This window comes from Alligator mississippiensis, chromosome 2, assembly GCF_030867095.1.
Source record: "Alligator mississippiensis isolate rAllMis1 chromosome 2, rAllMis1, whole genome shotgun sequence".
Taxonomy (NCBI): Eukaryota; Metazoa; Chordata; order Crocodylia; family Alligatoridae; genus Alligator; species Alligator mississippiensis.
The window spans coordinates 20,264,339-20,277,745 of record NC_081825.1 but is presented as its reverse complement, the minus strand read 5'-3'; the positions used below and the strand labels follow the sequence as shown (position 1 = coordinate 20,277,745).

At 47.5% G+C, this 13,407-nt stretch overlaps 1 protein-coding gene across 4 annotated transcripts in view; it reads right to left on the bottom strand.

Annotated features, from left to right (window-relative positions):
- Nucleotides 1-11,292, bottom strand: part of RNF4 (ring finger protein 4) — a 37,792-nt gene extending 26,500 nt beyond the window's left edge. The window contains exon 1 of one of the 4 annotated variants that reach the window (XM_059721518.1): nucleotides 11,222-11,292. The gene's annotated coding sequence lies outside the window, so the exon portion shown is untranslated. Of the gene's footprint in view, nucleotides 1-11,110; nucleotides 11,184-11,221 lie in introns of those variants that run through there. The other 3 variants (XM_059721515.1, XM_059721517.1, XM_059721516.1) reach the window with 3 other exon arrangements.
- Nucleotides 11,293-13,407: the final 2,115 nt, after the last annotated feature.

The window sequence follows — 13,407 nt, the reverse complement described above, 5'->3', positions numbered from 1 at the left end:
CATTGTTCTTATAGGAAAATTGGTTCCGAGTTGACATTTTGACTTGTGACGTGGTTTTCAGGAACCAATTGTGTCCTAAGTCTGAGGACTGCCTGTATTCCAACATGAATAGTCCAGATTCTACTGTGTCTTTTGGGATTTCAGACAGAACTTGAAAGAAGCAGAACTAAGTAGGTGACAGTGGAAGTGATTCTTTTTTGTACAACTGCTTGAAAATCACCAAGCAGTTGAGTTTGCAAGGGAAACCAAACTTCTAAAACTCTCTCTTTTCTATATCTTGTACTTTAAGGACTAAGAACATCATCCTCAGACTTATTCAGGCACCTTAATTTTACTGAAGACCTGGGCCTAGTCCTAACAAGCACCAGCTTTCAGTCTGACATGGAGAAGATGCCTTTGCCCACCCAACCCGAGAGAACTGTAGGAATATTAATAAAAAGAAATAATTAGTGAAAGATGGAACTCTGAGCTGAACATATTTTCTTCCATTGCAATTACACTTCCAAGGTTCAGATTACAATCTAGTTGCTTACATTCTTCTGAAATATATTCTACTGTTACTGGAACTTAAGTGCCTTTAAATTTAGAACTAGTAACTTAGGGACAACCATCTACAAACAGTTTCACTGACAGTGACAAAGACTTAAGTTGGCATTCAACAGCTATTCCAACCCAACTAATTTTGAGAAATATACTTCAGTGAAAGAAAAAAAAAGTTTACATAGTTGCTCATATACCACCACAGTAATGCAAAATATTTCACTCCCCAACTTTATCATCAGCCACAAGCTATCTAAATCTTCATCTTAAAAAGCTTACAGGTTCCTGTTGTATTTAATGCTAGCTTCTTCCTATTGGGTAGGTCTTTTCTTACTCATATGTAACCTTGACTCATAAAAGTAGCAGAGCTTTACAAACCAAGGAAAAAATGCAGCATAATGATAAATTATTTTTCACAGACACAAGTGCTACACAAGGGTTCATAACAATGAACTAGAGAAGTAGTAGCACCTGAGTGTTTGCTGCTGTAGAGTTTTATCTGATCAAATTCTCTGAATAGAAACTGAAAGTACACACATTATAGCTTCTGGAGTAGCAACCCCCATTGCAAAGGTTAAATAGGGAATCTCATAAAACAACCTCATTTTCTTTTCCTCAAAATCTTGTTATAAATTGTTTTTCTTGGGGACTACAACAACCCTCGCCTGTCTGCAGACCAGAGGTCGCTCACTCTGGGAAGCCTGAAGCAATTCTCCTTAACTAACTGAGCTCAAGAAAGGAGTAGGAGAAAGACAGCAAAACATATATTTTCTTGGACACGTTATGGATTCTTTTTGCCTACCAGTAATCTAGGTGTAGGCAAACAGTGCCAAACTTCACCTATTTGGAGTGAAACTCACCCTTTCCACCATTCCTAAAGTCGACACTCTCCAAAAGATCAGGGCCACCTCACTCAGTGAATAAATAATGTGATGGTTTTATAAAATAATGAATGGTCCATTGAAGGTTGGCATGGTGTTCAACACATAGCTAAACCTGAATTGTAAAGTCTAATTTTAGGCATCTATTTTTAAAAGATTTGATCCCTGAGGAAAAGTAAACAGATGCAAGTGGATTTTTTTTAAAGGAAGAGAATGCATATACAATTCAAATAACTAGTCATGAGATGTTGTAGCAAAAAATTTAGAATACAAAGAGGGATTACTATTCATTCAAATATCCATAGCAACAGTAGGACAGAAAAAACTCATAATATGTACTAGAGCTTATGGTTTACTGCAGACTAACAGCTCTCCTGATAAAACTTAGTGGTTAGGGAATAACAAGCATATCTTTTAACAATCAAAAAGATTTTCTGCTGAGGCAAATCTACATTTTAACTAAGAAAAAGATTGTCCATTGGCCAATGGACAGCTAAGGTCTCTAATTAATCGTCTCAGTGGGCACCTTCATTAACAACTTTATGCTCCTTTTCTTTTTGAGGAAGCATGGTTAGAATTTTGTTGCAGCCAGTAGGGTTCAGGAAACATAAGCAGCAAGGATTTTTTTGAGATACTTTTCGTTAGACCAAGTCTATAGTTGGGAAAGAAGTTAAAAAAAGCTTTCAGGTACAAAGTTTCAGGCCCTTCCTCGGGTCTGGCAAAGAAAGACTGGTGTTTGTGCCCAAAAGCTTGTCTAACTTCTCTCCCAACTATACAGTTGGTTCAATAAAAAAGAAAAATATCACCAAAGAAAAACAAACAAACCAAAAACAGCCCCCGCCTCCCCCCACCAAAAAACCAACAATGCTTATTTTTGTGAAAGGAAGAAAAAAAATGGAAAACTCTGGCTCCAGTCCAGCAAAAGTGCATGTTTAACTGGAACTACTAAATGTGCAAAGTCATGTGCATGTCCAAGTCTGCAAAACTAGAGTCTCGTTTAGTTACTATGACAAGATCATCCCTTGCAGTAGCATTTTACTACTGTTCTCTAAACCCTGTTTTCTACATAGTGAGGAGCCACTAATGCAGGGGTCAGCAATCCACAGCACATGGGCCGAGCATGGCATGCGAGGCCATTTTCCTCAGAACACGTTGGGGCTGGGGAGGCAGCAGCTGTTTGCTCTGGGTAGCTGCTGCCAGCCAGGAGCCCAGGCTGCTCCCAGCAGGCAGCTGGTATGCTGTAAGCCCTGCTGGGAGCAGCCCAGGCTCCATGGCTATCAGCAGCTACCCAGAGCTAGGGCTGGCTGCAGCTGGGAGGCTACAAAACAGCTGCTGCCTCCCCACCCCCAACGGGCACAGTGCCCCGGCACCTGCTGCCTTCCCAGAGCCTGGGGCCAGGAGACAGCTGGGGCTGGCCCCAGCTCTGGGTAGCTGCTGATAGCCATGGAGCCCGAGCTGCTCCCATGGAAGCCCTGCTGCAAGTAGCCCAGGCTCCGTGGCTATCAGCAACTACCCAGAACCTGGGCCAGCTGCAAACATCTGCTGCCTCTCTGCCCCAGCCCTGGCCCCAGCCCCAGCCCCAGAGGCGCAGTACATACTGGCAATGCTCCCCGTTGCGTTGCCCTTGCCAATTCTACAAAGCAGCATTGTAACCTGGCACGGCAGGACACAGCTGGGGGGTGGGGGGCAGAAAGCTGCCTGTTCCCAGCTCCCTGCTGCCCTGCTACACTTCCCCTGTGTGCACTGGAGCAGTGTGGGCAGCAGCGCAGTTATGCCCTTCATTGCTGCCCCTGCCTGCAGGGGAAGTGTGGCAGGGCAGCGGGGAGCTGGGAGCAGGCAGCTTTCTGCGGGGCAGCAGGGCTGAGGGACAGGGGCAAAAGCAAGCCAAAAAACGTTGCCTACCCCTGCACTAGTATCATTATTATATTGTCTCTTCTGGTTTTACCCAAGGAAGTATATAATACAGGTATGGAAGTAGGTTAAAGGCAGCAGATAACAACAGACTTCTAAGCCAGGGGTAGACAAAATATGGCCCATTTTATCTGGCCCACAGGGCCCCTAAAAAGAAATGTAGAAAATTATTATTAATCTGTCCTTGGTTCCTGTCAAAGATGACAGGAACCAGGGGCAGGAGGGCCCAGAGGAAGCCCTAGTGGGCTCCTGCAACAGCAGGGCCCGTCTGGCCCTGCCCCCACAGCCAGAAGCCCCAGAAGGGGGCTCATGCTGGGCAGCCCAGAGGCGGCCGTGGCAGCTGCACTGCAGCCTACTGCAGCATGAGCTCTGGGCAGGCAGCAGCAGCAAACACTGCCCCGTGCAGCAAGTGGGGGCCCACAGCTGTTCCCGCTGTGGCACAGCCCCGACAGGTGAGCCCAGAGATGGTGCAGGGCCCAGGCTGGCAGCGGGGGCAGCTTACAATTTTGGTGCTGAGCATGGGGAAAAGTGGCCCCTCCCCCATCCCATGGCCAGTGCCCCACACTGCAGCTGCTCGCAGCCCCCATGGGGCTACCCATGTTTGCTCAGGACAGCTCTGCGCAGGCTGAAAGCAGCTGCAGCGGGGAGCGTGGGCAATGGGGCGGGGCCACTTTCCCCCCTACGCTCAGCACCAGCTCATTCCCTCCTGGTGAGCACAGGGTCAGTGCTGCGCACTGCCCCACACCTGTACCGCAGGACTGGGGAGGCATTGGGACTGTGCGGCCACGGGAGCCAGCAGGAGCGTGGGGCCCGCACCCGTGTCCTGGGGCCAGTGCCAGCAGGGCCCAGAGCAGGACAGCTGGAGTACAGGGTCCCAGCTGGCAGGGGCTCTATGGAGCCAAGCCAGCTCCCACCTCCCTGCTAGTGCAGCCCAGCCTGGCTCCACAGACCCCTGCCAGCCTGCGCTCCGCTGGCACTGGCCCTGGGACATTGGTCCTAAGACATTGGTCCCAAGATGGTGACCGGGGGCGGGGCACCTGTCAAGGAGCGGAGCTACCCATGCAGTCCTCGACAGCTTGCCAAAACTGGGTAAGCGGCCCTGTGCCCACAAAAACTGCCCACCCCTGTTCTAAGCACATTAGTCTGTAGTTGAAGATTATGCTGTTAATACAAGTGAGACATCTGTTTTAGGTTGAAAAGGCTTATACTTAGGGACCTACCTAATTCACAGAGGCTTCCTCCAGATTTTGTGGTCCCAACATGGTATCGGGTGCGTTTTTTGTGACAGTGTGATGGGCCCCCCACGCCTCTGGCCATGAGGCCCCAGAGGTCCCACCTGTCCCCAGAGATTAACAGGTGTCCCCTGCCAATCTCTGGAGAGGGGTGGGAATTCCAGGACCCCTTGGTCACTCTCTCCCCCCACCACCCTTGGTGCTCCAGGATGCCAGGGCTTCCCACCGTTTTCTGTTTGCAGAAACAGAAGCTGCCTTCCCCCAACCCCCACTGGTTCGCTGCTGTTTTCTTGCTTTTTCATGGGGGACCTACCAAATTTGCAGTTTCTGCATAAACTGTGAAATCATGAATTTGGCAGATCCCTACTTATATTAAAATGTAGCTGAAGTGCATTTAAAAAGCCACTTCTGGCTGCATTGAATATTGCATGTTATATACTGGGTTTGAAACTACCTATATTTGTGAGACTAAATACATTTTTCTTCTTTCAAAGCATTTGGGAAGCAGCACACACACACACACTGACTCCTTTAGTCCCACAAGAGGTAGGGACCACACTGTTCTCACAAAAGATAACCTTGGGAAGGCAAAATGTCCACGGAAATCCAACAAGATTCCAATGCCTTTAATAAAGGGAAACACTTTGAGAGGCATATATGCGGCAGGCACAGGAAAAAGAAAAAAGATTGCAGGCCTTCCAGTGTCCAGCAACACATCGGGCAAATAAAATGGGGACTAGGACGCTAGCCCTCTTTAGTAAGATTCAACACTAAAAATAAAAATTGAGGCCTTGAAAGAAGAGAAACTGAATGTTAGCTATGTCCCAGCTCACTGAGTTAAAGAAGTTGATGGGTGCAGAAAACCCACAAGGCAAATCTATCTTCATCCTCTCCACCCCAATAATACTTCTAATCTCCCCAGGCATTTTTTAACATAGCCATTCCCTCCATCACACAATACAGTACTAGCACTGCAGTGTATGGGCACAACAGAAACAGTCAAGCAGACTACAAATAAGATTGAATTATCTAGTTCACTTTCCAAAATGAATAAGGGAAGTAGCATAAATTCTACATTATTAAACTGAATTTAAAATATAAGAGATAAGTATGAGGAAAGTGTTTCTAAACAGGGTTTAAAACTTGAGAGTACTTTTTACAACATAGGGATCTCTCTACAGATTTTGTTGTACTAACCAAACCTAGATTCTCAGGCCTACAGAAATCAGAGGTAAGAACTTATGCTTTTTAGTTCTTTTTGATCTATACAAACCTGAAAAGGATTTCTAATTTACTTTTTAAAAGGACTCAGTACTTCGCAAGCATCTAGAGTGAAATAGGTTAATTTACTATGTTATTTTTCAGTGTTAAAAAAATTAAGGAGCATGAATTTAAACCACCAGATGAGACTAGAAGAAAAAAAGAAAGTTTTTTTAGGAAAAAAAAGATTCAAGCACTGTCCTTCATGTCACATTCAATTAAGGGATGAAAGAAAGACCATATTCCTATTAACTAGTCTGTAAGGAACTGGTGAAGTAAAACTTGATATCTGAAAGAAGCTTGTGTCTTTTTTTTGTTAAAATGCAACTAACATAAGATGACAAAAACAGATGCACTGTAAAATTTGTCTGTAGCCCAAAACTAAAGGATAAGTTCTTTCAAATTAGACCTGGTACACAAAAGAAACATCTAGTTAATGAAAAATACATTGGTGTTTCTGGCAGAACTACCGATGTAATGCAGGGAAGTTAATTTGTGGTGTAAGTGGTATTATTTGCGTTCATTTGAGAGAACTGTCCATTTGGATTTGAAAGAATGAGAATATGTCCAACATGGACATGATCACAGATCCTAGTTTTCTCTGTAAAAAAAAAATAAATAAATAAAAAAAATCCAAACTTCTCTTATTAAAACTCCAAAATTCCATGTTTTCTGCAGAAAAACAAAACACCACTAGATAGATGCATAGGTAGATAGATATCAGTTGAACACAATGTTTTATTGATATATTTACAGTTTTAAAGCAAGTTTGGAAGCCTACCAGTACCTCAATCATTATAATAAAATAAATTCTAAATAGCTATATATTTTGGCATTTGGTTTTGTTTTGTTTTTTTAATCACAGAAAAATCGGAGGTCCCCCCCCATCCCCTTTGCTCACCAAAGTCTTGTGTAACTCTAATTAAATCTGTACAGAAGTTCCTCCCATTAGCCATACCCATTCAGCTCCACTCCATCAGCAAAACTAATACTTGAAAGCACATGGAAAAAGGTCCCTGGCATTTTCAGCATCATATCATTTACAAGATCTGCCTAATAAAAGTCAAGGCTTCCTTACATGACCAGCCTAAGAAGCCTGAAGCCATTGAAATCAAGGGACAACTCTGGCTAGAACATTTAGCGTGCACAGTATTCGCTAAGACAGCTCACAGAAACGACATGCCAAAGAACACTGATCTGAGGAATATGACAATTCAGTGCCTCAGCCCTGGAGATACTGCTTCTACTTTCATTCTTTAAAAGATATCACTATATTCTCACCAGCTCCCCTCCTATCACAGATATTTCCCAAAAGATATGGCTCTAGAGCTAGCGCTCCAAGCAGAAGACTTGTGTGCTTGTACCAAAGGTTATAGGGGTGTAGGCTGTAGTTGTGTTGGTCTAAAAGACATAGGCAAACAAGGTTCTTTGGGTGAATCTGTAGCAGAAAGCCCCCTTTTCCTCTTGCCTGCATTTGCTTTCCCCTCTTTGGATATGTTTCTCCTCTTCTACCTTTTCTTCCTTCCTCTTTCTTTCACTATAAGATAAGGAATTGTGTTTTAAAGTTTGTATGTGTGCATTTTGTATCTCCCCTTGTATTTTGGTATTTTTATCTATTTGTGAGCCATGGCATTACTCTTGTAGATTATATTTTATACTCTTCACCTTTTAACTAAATGTGTTTTAGTTTTTAGAAATAAGTTATACGGTGTAACAATGTTAACAAGGGCAGGAATCAAACCCCCGCTTCCCTGCATCAGGCAGCCCCTGAAAGAGGGAGTGAATCAGTGACTGAATGCATATCACAGTAGCAGGCTTCAGTAACAAATGGCAATTAACAGCTAGGGAAAGGAAGAAATCAATAGGAGACAATATAGCAACCAGGAATTCTCTAAACTTCACTGTTCAAGGGCTAGAAGCCCTGGTCTGAGTTATTTAGCCCCAAAAGTTGGTCCCCGGGGTTGCTTATCTCCAGATCAACCGCTCCCAGAACCCTATTCAAAATTCATCAACGGACTCCTAAACCTGCACGTACATGCAAATAACCCCTGAGGCTGACAGATGCCACCCAGTAGCCACCGAGGGGGAAGTGCCATGAGAGTCAACGACCCCTGGATTGGGCAAACGTGAAAACTGGGGAGTCACCAAAGTCTGCCAAGGACAGATAAAAAGCAGTGAAAAGTGACCGTCAGCAGCACTCTCTTGATCTCCAACTTGACCACCACCCGACCTGTCCAGCCAGAAGGACCAGCCAGCAACCCCCTTCTGGAGCATAACACCACACTGGAAGAAGCCTTGACTGGCCATCGACGGCAGACTCCAGAGCTTGTAGGATAGGGGGGGTGTCTGTGTGTGTCAGCCCCAAAGTTTATGATTTGACTTCATTACAAAGTTTTAATCTGCCTAATAAACCACAATTTTAAGGATCCCGAGTTGGACATTTGTAGCCAACAAATCTGATATCTTTTATTAGGCCCGGAGCACACTGAATGGATCCAGACCATGCCATAACAAGATATGCAAAACCTACCAACACATCTCCACCACCCCCACAATTACTACATCCCACAACAAAGCCATCATCAGCATTCCTGCATCTTATAGCTGCACCTACAGAAATGTAATACATCTCATCCATTGCACCAAATGCCCTGACAGAAAATGCGTAAGAGGGGCCAAACAACAACTGCACACCAGAATTAATGCACACCGGAAATTTATCAGGCAATACCCAGTTACCTATGGAGGCACATTTCTCACAAGAAAACCACTCTCTCTCCAATCTCTCAGTTCTAATCCTCAAAGGGAATTTACAAAACACTTCGAGATGAGCCTATGAACTCCACTTCATCAACCTCCTGGATACAAAAAATCGTGGACTAAATGCAGACATTGGATTTATGACATTATAACCTGCCTGCCATTCGACTCCCCAGGTACTGCTCCACTATGCAACTGCTACATTCATCCCCCTTTGCTCCCCTCCCCCCACCCCGTCTCTCATCCACTGATTCCTCAATTCACATCTTCAGACTGACCAGACCAGCCTCTGGCTTCTTTACTATTCATTCATTCAAGAAAAGCACACACCAACCGCAGAGGCTTCCTCAGCCTGACGAAGGGTTTTTAAACCTGAAAGCTTGCTAAAAAATGTTTTTCTAACTATTTATGTTGGTCTAATAAAAGATATCAGATTCACCCAAAGAAACTTGTTTGCCTATGTACCAAAGGTTGGCATTTGCCATTCTTTACCCTACGGCCCTGTGCTTCCATTTCCTTCCAAAGCACAAAATGTTTCAATCAAAGGGACTCACCTCTCCAGATCTGGCATGCTACCACTATCTTCCCAAGCACTTCTTTTGGATGACCAACATCAAATTGAGAATGAGGGGGGACAGGAAGCACTGCTACGCTTTGTCTAACATAGGACTGCGACCCCTGTCCTGAGATACCATAGGGATAAGCACTCTAGACAGAGGGCAGCGAAACATCAGTCAGGCGACAACCTGGAGCAGGCTGTAACTACAGACTGATACACCACAGAGAAGTCAAGCTGGAAGGGACCTCCAGAGCTCATCTAGTCCACCCCACTGCCTGAGGTAGGACCAGCCCTGTCCAAACTGTCCTGTACACATTCAGGTGTATCACGAGCAGGTCTAGGGAGGTGATACTTCCCTTCTGTGCGCTACTGGTGAGGCTGCAGCTGGAGTACTGCGCCCAGTTTTGGGCACCGCACTTCAAGAGGGATGTGGATAACCTGGAAAGGTTTCAGAGGAGGGCTACACATACAGTTGACGGCCTGCAGGTAAGATCCTACGAAGACAGACTGAGGGACCTGAATCTCTTCAGCCTCCACAAGAGAAGGCTAAGAGGTGATCTTGTGGCTGTCTACAAACTCATCGGGGGAGCTAGCAGGGAACAGAGGATACTCTGTTTACCAGGGCACCCCTCAGGGTTACTAGAAACAAAGGCCATAATGTAAAAGAGAGCAGATTTAGATTGGACATCAGGAAGAAATTCTTTATGGTGAGGGTTGCCAAAATATGGAATGGGCTTCCAAGGGAGGTGGTGCTTTTCCCTACCTTGGAGATGTTCAAAAGGAGATTATCTGGCTGGGATTACTTAAACCCAGCACTCTTTCCTGCCCAAAGCAGGGGGTCAGACTCGAAGATCTAATAGGTCCCTTCCAACCCTAGAAATCTATGAAATAATCTAAACTCATTCACAAGACAACTGCAAACCACGACACAGCAAGAGACAACACCCGAACCTGCCACAGGTAAAGCAAGGGAACCATGGCAGCCACCGTCCTGCTTCTACCAAAAGTTAAGAGGAGGTTCTTTGGGTAAATCTGACATCTTTTATTAAACCACCTCAAATAGCTGGAAAAATTCTTCTTTGCAAGCTTTCAGGTATAAGCACCCTCTGTCAGGCTGAGGAAACACCTGCAGTCGGTCTGTGCTCTTCCTGAATGGAGCGAATAGTAAAGAAGCCAGAGGCCGCTGTGCGGCCAGAAAGGCGGTCAGTAACCATGTAAATTGAGGCATCAATTCAGGGGGGATGAATGTAGCAAGTAAGTAGTGGAGCAGTACCCGGGGAGTCAGATATCAGGTAGGTTATAACATGTCATAAATCCAAGGTCTTTTTAATCCATGATTTCTTGTGTCCAGGAAGTTGATGAAGCAAACACTGATGCCCGTCCAAAGCTTGCCAAGACAGATTTTTCCAACTCTTTGGAGTTGGCATAACGAAAGACACCAGATTTACCCAAAGACCCTCGCTTGCCTGTGTCTGGAGCCCGACACGGCTACAACCAGCACCCCTGCAGACAGTGAGGCGCAGAGAGAGCCCCAGCGCCCCTGGCAAAGCCGCCCCCAGGCCAGAGCACGCTGGCACCGGGGGAAACCCCGCCCTGGCCCCACCTCGTAGCAGCCTCCGGCGGGAGCCCGGCGCGCTCCCGGGGGGCAGCTGCAGGGCGGGCGGGCGGGGCAGGCTCCCAGCACAGCGCCCCGGGCCGGGTCCCAGCAGGGCCGAGCAGCGCCTGCTCCCTGCGCCCCGGCGACGCCCTCCGGAAGGCCGGGCTCGCAGCGACCGAGGGGACTCCCCAGCGAGGCCGGGCCCCGCAGGCCCCCGCCTCGGCACCGCCGCCCACGCGTGACGGAGCTGCCCCTGCCGGGGGGGAGGGGATCCGGAACCGCGGCTCCAACGGCCGTCCCGTCCCGCCCCGCCCCTCTCGCGGGCGCGAAGCCCGGGCCGGGCCGTTGCGGCCCCTCCACCACTGCTCACCTCACGCGCCGACCCCGCCGAGCGCGCCCCGAGCCCAGGGCGGCGCCGCGCCCCCCCGCCGCCGCCGTCCGCGCCCTTGCCCGCGCCCGATCGCAGCCCGCAGCCACTCACCCGCCCGCCGGCCTGGCGGCTGCACACGCCACAACCCGCCCCCGCCGCCTCGCCATTGGCCCCGTCGCGTTAGCCCCTGGCCGCTGATTGGATGCACCACACGTCAGTCCGCCGCCTGCGGCGGTTCGGCCCCGCCCCTCCCCCGCTGGGAGCTCTGGGAGATGTAGTTCTGCGGGGCGGGGCCTAAGGAGGCCAGCGCGGGCCCTGCTGGCTGGGGGAGGGAAAGCTTGGGCCGTGACCTGTCCCGCCGTGGCCTTGCTGTGGTTCTGCACTGGGTGCATGGAGATCCTCTGAAGGGTGCCGCCTCGCCACCTGCGGTGCTCCAGCGTGGTTCCCAGGACGAGCCGGAAGGTTTCCAGCAGGAATCCACAGCGCCGAAGCCTTCCTGACCCATCGCAGGCTTTCTGGGCCCGTCTCTGCAAAACAGCTGCTCTCTTATTTTTCCGTAGTTAAAAAAGAAAAATCGAGTGAAAACCAAGAGTGGGCGTTGGCTGAGGGGCCACAGGGCTCCTGAGGGGTCCCACGGGTCTGCAAAGGCTGAGCGTGGCTGCTCTACCAAGTGCAATTCTAGCCTGCGGCCTGCTTGACATTGGACCAGCGCGGCTAACTGCGCGTCTCTGGGTCAGCATCGTACGTAGACTCCCGGTGGGGCCGGGTAAACCTCTAGTAGCAGGCCCCCCTTCGCCGGACCTAATGATAATAATACTTGGACAATGGAAAAAAAATTACATTTTTGGGCCCTTTTTCTGTCCGGGCCCCGGGTGGCTGCCTGGTTGGCCCATGCCTGAGTCCAGGTCTGCTCTGGGTTATGCTCTACCAGCCAAAAGGCCTGTGTTGGTGTAGCCATGTCCATACTACCATTTCTGTCAATGTAACTGAGGCGGGGGCAGCTGGATTTTTCCTTCCCATAATCCTAACTGATTTAGCTATGCTGGAAAAATGACAGCCGGAGCCTGAAAGAGGCACAAATCACTAGCATCCTGGGCTTGGATGACTGATGCTGCAGTCCAGCATCATTTCTGTAAATGCTAAGTCTAAGCCTTCTCACAGGAAAAATCCTGGAGCCAGACCCCACTGGCACAGAGTTATCAGCTCCTGCAGGTTTTCCTTCAACAATATGTGGATGCTCTCTAATCCTGCTTTTCTGTCCTGAGTCCCTTCCTCAGCCCCTCTCAAAGAGGCTGAGCACTAGTTATGTCATTGTGGCTGAAGAGAGTACACCCCTCCTCCTTTCCCCCCTTCCCCAGTAAGCAATAACTTTTGGGGCATGCTGTTATCAATGTTCCTGAACTGGGGTGTGCCCCGGCCCTTTCACTCTGCAGGACTGAATCATCTCCCACATCCAGAAAGAGCATTGCTTCATATGTTATGGATACAGCTGTAGTGTCACTTAATGATTTCCTGTTGGCTGTAGTCACGTTGTCTGTTCCTCTTTGCTCTCTGGGTGGTTCTGGAGGTTTGCTGGGATTGCAGTTGCAATTCTCCTTGCTTCCCTTTCAACATGATGCATCCTATTTCTGTCATTGAGCAAGATTTCTGCACTTATAGGAACAGTCCTTGGGTGTCTACAATTTCCCTGTCTGTACCTGGGCTGTTTTAATCACTAATCACTTGAACTTTGCATTGTTATACTGGAGTTTCTGGTGAAAGCTTTCACTGGTCAGCTATTTCATTCGTAGTAAGATTTTTGCCGCCTTCCATTCTGTCCAGCTTTAGTTTAATTTGATAAGTTTTGCAATGTTGGTCATTAGAAGAAACTCTTTCACAGATATTATGGATCAGAGCCATCTGCTTGTTAATATCTATGGAGATAAAGTCCTTGATTTCATAAGCATAATATAGCTGCTCTGTTAAAGTAAAGATAAGGTTCCTGAGCCGCTTTATTTGTTAAGGTTAGTCCCTGCTTGGCCATATGTACATATTTTTCATTTAGTTCATAATACTGCTGGACATGTATGTGAAACCCTTGTTCTCTACAAATCTTCAAAATTCCTCAGCTGTGTATTATCCAAAATTAGCTCATAGCAAAGACCATTTCTGTTGAACATTGCCTTGGTGTTATTTGGTATAGTGCTGGATAATGTGTGGCTTAATACAGTTTCTTTGAAACGCAGCAGGATTGTTATCTAATGAACTATCAGCAGGTATTGCTTTCCTCAGTGTCTGTGAAATAGTTACCTACTGCT